A 6,442-nucleotide genomic window follows, 5' to 3' on the forward strand; every position below is an offset into this window, starting at 1 on the left:
TTTTTTGGTAAATTCAGGTACTTTAGGGGCAAATAAACCACAAAGTTGGCATAGATGAAAGTAAGAAAAATTAATGCATGGTTTGTTGAATCTTTGTTAAAAACATTACATCTGATCCTTTGGAAGGCAAAGAGCATGGAAAAGAATATTTTGGAGATTATATTTTGTCTCATTCAATAATATAGAAACTCACATACACACAGACGCACACACATATGCATTCTCTCTTCTGTTTCCTCTTTCAATGCCCTGTGATTTTCATAGATACATTTTCCCCCAAAGATCTTGAAATGAATTTTATAGGTGTCTGCAGTGGGAAACATTAACACGCTTCAGAATACGACTGAATTTGGCACCTGTAATAAATTTCCAGTGTCATTCTCTGAACCTGATAGACCTTGCTGGAATTTTAATAGCTTCTCCACATACCTGGAAATACAGCTACAGCGTCTGTCACCTTTAGAAAATAATCATTCTGACATGCTTTATTCACTTACAACTCACTTGACACATTTTCAGTTACATTTAAATGTAAACTTCATTTAGTCCCTCGTTTCACATGGCAAAGGTTAGGGATTCATTACATAAGTTGTTTCCAGAGATAGAAAGACCTGGGTCAACAATGTAATGTGCACATGTTATTCTTGTTAAATCTTATGTGTTCAAAATATATTTTCAATTAATTGCCAATGTCTTTAATGGGAATTAGGCTAATGGAAATATCAATATTTGAAATCTTTAGCTTGAAGTATTTTCCTTTCCATTTTAATTTTAGACGGCACAGAAAGATTTTGTATTTTGGAAGCATTAGCTAATTCTCTTCTGAGCTAGGATGATTTGGCAATCTCCTGAGGAATGCAACTTTCCTCCTTTGACTGAAAGGGAGTTTGGGGTTCAGAGAAGTTCAGAAAGAAGGCAAAAGCTCAAGATTGCCTTGGTTTAGAAAAGAATTGTCTAGCTTTTCACCTGCGCGCTAGTCCACTGCTGCTAGACCCATGTCTCTAGGACTAAGGCCATCCTCATGTCCTCAGGCCCCTGGTGCGTATCTTGGCATATGATTTAGATGGGGTGGGGCTGCTTTGTAACTGCTCTGTGGCCTCAGATTGTGTCTGGCATTCAATTTTCAATATGGTGTGGGGGTCAAAGGATGACCTTAGTCTTCAGGAAGAGCATTATTCATTAAAAAGAGCTCAAAATGAGAGGTTGTCCATTGCCATGTCCAGTTGGGCAAGATCTTTTCTGAAGAAGGGTCCAAATGTATTATTTCCCTGTGTGTATTATTTCACTTGGACCTCTGCAGAAAAGGAAAGAAGGATGGGAAGGAAAAAATACTGGGTAGACAGTGGCGAGTTTTATCAAAATTTTTTTGCAGATAATGCCAGACTGGAATATAGCTTGATATGAAAATGGTTTCTAGAATTAATGTTTATTATTCTTCAATAAAGGGATGATTCTGCCTTCCAGACATGGCTCAGGAAGTGAGCTTAAGGACAGACTGTTCATTATAAAGTGGTGCTTGTTAAATTACATTTGTATTGGCCTTTGGATTTCTCAACAAGCCTTAATTCTGCATAATCTCTTTCATCCACTGAAAGAGCCTTGTGAAGTAGTTCAGGTAGGCATTTTTTTGGTCAGAGGCAAATAAGGACTTTGAAACTCCAAAGAAGAGCTTCTGAAACTGTTCACCAGACCACACTGCTTCCCTGGAGGAGCTGTGAGAAGAAAGAAAATGCTCGCTTAGTGAGCACGTTAGGAGCACATCACGTATTCCTTCCATTCGAACAAAGGCTTTAGTTCCTTACTTCTGTGGCTACTGTCCCCACCAACTTGTCTTCCACTCCCACATGCAAGCTGAACACAGCTTGGAATATAAAGCAAGATGGAGACCTCACCACGGAACTCACAACATTTACCTCCAAAGGGATTGTAGACCTACATGTAGAATGCAAAACTATAAACTTCCGAAGGAAATGGAGGAGAAAATCTATGTGACTTCTTGAAAGGAATTGCTAAAGAGAGCTTCAAAAGCTTGGCCCATGAAAGAAAAGAAAATTGGTAAGTTAAGCATCATTAAAATTAAATCTTTGGGGAAAGAGGAACAGCATCCAGAACAGAGCACTTTGCTCCTCTCTAAGGGTGGAGAGCAGAAATGCTCAAGAAATGCAGAATTTCATCCAGCACTTCTCTCAGATTATCAGGGTGCTGACTGAAGATGACACAGGGCACCCAGAAAGAGGAGATGTCATTGCCTGGCTCAAGGAGGTCCTAGAGTACAAGGCCATCAGAAGCAAATAAAACTGGGGCTTGACGGTGCTGGTAGTGTTCTGGGAGCTGGTGGAGTCAAGGAAACAGGATGTAGACAGTCTGCCGCAGGCACTGAGTGTGCACTGGTGTGTGGAACTGCTGCAAGCTTTCTTCCTGGTGACAGATGATATAATGGACTCATCCCTTTCATGGAGGGGACAGGTCTGCTGGTATCAGAAGCCAGGAAAAGGTTTGGATACTGTCAATGATGCTTTCCTTCTGGAGTTCCACTGCCGGGAGCAGCCCTACTACCTGAACCTGCTTGAGCTTTTCCTGCAGACTGCATATCAGACAGGGTCAGGCAGACTCTGGATGTCATCACAGCCCCCGAGGACCATGTAGATCTCCGCAAATACACTGAAAAGAGGTACAAATCTATTGTCAAGTACGAGGCAGCTTTCTACTCCTTCTACATGCCTGTTGCTGATGCCATGTATGGACAGGGAGACTGGTATGGACAGGGAGAAGCAACACAGCAGTGCCAGGAGGATCCTGATGGTGATGGGCAAGTTCTTCCAGATACAGGATGATTTCCTTGACCTCTCTGGGGACCCCAGCGTGATGGGAAAGATTGGCACTGACGTCCAGGGTAATAAATGCAGTTGGCTGGTAGTTCAGAGTCTGCAGCGAGTCACTCCAGAGCAGCACCAGATTTTACAGAATTATGGGCAGGAGGATGCAGAGAAAGTAGCCAGGGTAAAGACACTGTACAGGAGCTGGATCTGCTGGCCGTGTTTTCGCAGTATGAAGAAGACAGCTATAACCACAGCCTGAACCTCGTCCAGCAGTGCGCTGCACCACTCCCCCAGCCCGCTTCCTGGTGCTGGCAAGCAAACTCCACAAGCGGAAAAAGTGACCTGGAGACCACAAGGGCAGGGAGGGGCTCAATAAATTATCATAACTCTAAAAAAAATTAAAAGTTTGACCAGGGAGATAGCTTAAATGCCCTGCAAGCACAAGTTTGATCCTCCTGATAGAAATAAATAAATAAACAAACTAATTTCAGTCTTTGAATGATATTATCTAAAAGATACAAAGTCAAGTCACTGACTGGAAGGAGGTATTTATAAGTCACACATTCAATAAAAGACTTGTAACCACAATATTAAAAAACTCTTAAATATTAGCAGTAGGAGAACAAGAAACCCAATTAACTTATTGGCAAAATATCTGAATGCGTACCTCATCAAAGAAAATAAGCAGATGGTAGCTAAGCGTGAGAGAAGACACTTAATTCGTTTTTGTATTAAAGAGAAAGGGAATACCCCTATGTACAGATTAGAATAGTTAAAACAAAACAAAAAAAAAACCCCAAAAAACCCCAACCCTGATAATAGTAATTGCTCACTGGCAAAGGTGAAGAGTGACCAGAAGCTCGTTCACTGCTCGTGGGAGTGCAAAGTCTACATCAGCAGCAGTGTCGTGGCAGCAGTGTGTCCTCATGACAGTGGGCAGTGGGATGGCATTTTTATCTCTTAATCTTCTTTCCTGTAACTCAGACTAATCATGAGAAAGAAAGGTCAAAAAGCCCAGTTGAGGAATACTATATTTAATCCTTGACAAGTACTCATCAAAAGCTATTAAAATCATCAAAACCAAGAACAATTTAAGAAGCTTGCATAGTCCAGAGGAATCAAGGAGACACAATAATTAGGTGTAATATGGGGCTGGCTGTAGTGAACACATTTGTAACACCAGTACCCTGGGAGACTGAGGCAGGACGATAGCAAGTTCAAGCCCAGCTGAAAAACTTAGATTCTGTCTCAAAATGGAGTAGGGGCTGAGGACTCTCAGTTACTGCCAAGTAGTGAAAAAAAAAAAAGGAAAAAAGGAAGAAAAATATAAGTATACTAGAGTATGCTGAATGAACTCCTCAAACAGAAGGACATTAGGTAGAATTTAAGGAAATATGCATAAATTATGAATTTATATACACATAATAATCAATATCAGTTCATGAGTTGTGGTTTTCTATACCATACTAGTATAGTATGTTTATAGCAGAAAAATTGGGCATAAGGTACGGGACAATTCTCTGTACATTATTTGCTTCTTTCTTTTTTCTTTCCACAGGACGAGGGATTGAACTCAGAACCACTGAGATATTTCCCCATCCCCTCTCTGTACATTATTTTCAACTTTCTGTAAATAAAAACTATTCCAAAGTAATAAATGAAATCTGAATTATTTTAAAAATAATCCAAATGTTTTAGTTACTTTTCTTGCTGCTGAGGCAAAATACCTGACACCCACAGCTAAAGGAGGGAAACTATATTTCAGCACACAATTTATAGTGATTTCAGTGCATACTCAGTTGGCTCCAAGGAGTCGTGGCAGAGGGATATTGCAGAGGAGAAGTAGCCCATGGCATGGTAAGCAGAAGGCAGACAGCAGCAAGTGGCAACACAACACAAGCCTCTCTTTCCCTTTTATCCCATCCACAACAAGAGCAAACTCTGGGAAGTCCCACCTATGGGTGCATGAGGCTTCACAGGGAGTGGGGGCAGGGACTAGAAACAAGCCATAACAACAAATAAACAAAATGGAACAAGTCTTAAAGAAAAAATAAGAATACTTGAAATTCTCGGCTCTCCAGTCCTGCCACCCCTGTCGCAGTCATGTAGTTCTTCCTGGAGCTATACTTCAATGTAGACAATGGCTACTTGGAGGGACTGGTGCACAGCCTCAAGGCTCGGGTGCTCAGCTAAGCCGACTACTTCAACCTGGTGTGGTGCAAAACGCTAGAAGACTTGAAGTTGCACCTGCAGGGCACAGACTATGGCAACTTCCTGGCCACTGAAGCCTCACCTCTGACAGTGTCAGTCATCGATGATAGGCTCAAGGAGATGGTGGTTTAGTTCCACCACATGAGGAAACATGCATATGAGCCATTTGCCAGCTTCCTGGACTTTATTACTTACAGCTACATGATTGATGATGTGATCCTGCTCATCATGGGCATGCTGCACCAGTGCTTCATTGCTGAGTTTGTACCCAAGTGCCACCCAGTAGGCAGCTTCGAACAGATGGAGGCTGTGAACTTCTCACAGACACCTGCTGAGCTGTAGAATGCCATTCTGGTGGACATGCCCCTGGCGTCTTTCGTCCAGGACTGCATCTCAGAACAGGACCTTGATGAGATGAACATTGAGATCATCCGCAACACACTCTACAAGGCTTACCTGGAGTCCTTCTGCAAGTTCTGTACCTTACTGGGCAGGACCACAGCTGAGGCCACGTGTCCCATCCTGGAGTCTGAAGCAGACAGCCGCGCCTTCATCTTCACCATCAACTCTTTTGGCACAGAGCTGTCTAAGGAGGACCGTGCCAAGCTCTTCCCATATTGTGGACGCCTCTACCCTTAAGGCCTGGCTCAGCTGGCTTGGGCTGATAACTATGAGCAGGTCAAGAATGTGGCCGATTACTATGTGGAATACAGGCTGATTTTTGAGGGTGCAGGCAGCAATCTTGGAGACAAGACCATGGAGGACTAATTCTTTGAGCATGAGGTAAAACTGAACAAGTTGGCCTTCCTGAATCAGTTCCACTTTGGAGTCCTCTATACCTTTGTGAACTCAAGAAGCAGGAGTGTCGAAATATTGTGTGGAATGCTGAATGCATTGATCAGCGCCACCACACGAAGATTGACAACTATATTCCCATCTTCCAGCATCCTGACCCAAGGCTTCCAAGTGTCCTGTGTGTGTTTGTGTGTGCTGTGATGAAGCCTATGGTTCACCTGCCTGTCCTGGGGGTGGGCAGCACGTTGTCTTGGGGGCTGTACAGCTTCCCTGACACCTCCCTGCCCTACCCCAAATCTTAGATCTGAAAAGAGCTGGGCACTTCTCCCCTGACCAAGAATGGACTAAGACCCCTCAGCAAAGCGATGACCCATCAGCCCTGTGTTTACAGCCACTGACATGTCTGAGTAACATGTGGTTGCTTTCATGCCCCTCCAACCTGAGTACCCTACGGACACTAAGAGCCTTTTTTTTCAGAGCTGTGGCCCATAGGAAGAGTAGAGCATGTGTATCCTTGGGGCATGGGAAAGTAGTTCTCCTTCAGCTCTGGACCTGAGACAATAAAACTGCCCTCTTTAATAAATAAATAAATAAATAAATAAATAATAATTCTCTAC

The 6,442-nt window shown here is 43.0% G+C and overlaps 2 pseudogenes across 1 annotated transcript; both read left to right on the forward strand.

Annotated features, from left to right (window-relative positions):
• The window catches only part of LOC101576800, a 44,173-nt pseudogene extending 41,013 nt beyond the window's left edge, over positions 1–3,160 (forward strand).
• A 1,762-nt stretch (positions 3,161–4,922) lies between these two features.
• LOC101577210 lies at positions 4,923–6,127 on the forward strand (annotated as a pseudogene). The gene has a single exon (XR_192696.1). The product of XR_192696.1 is annotated as a V-type proton ATPase subunit d 1 pseudogene (transcript).
• The last annotated feature ends 315 nt before the right edge of the window (positions 6,128–6,442 follow it).

This window comes from Octodon degus, unplaced genomic scaffold (assembly GCF_000260255.1).
Source record: "Octodon degus isolate 3935 unplaced genomic scaffold, OctDeg1.0 scaffold00102, whole genome shotgun sequence".
In the NCBI taxonomy this organism is placed as follows: Eukaryota; Metazoa; Chordata; class Mammalia; order Rodentia; family Octodontidae; genus Octodon; species Octodon degus.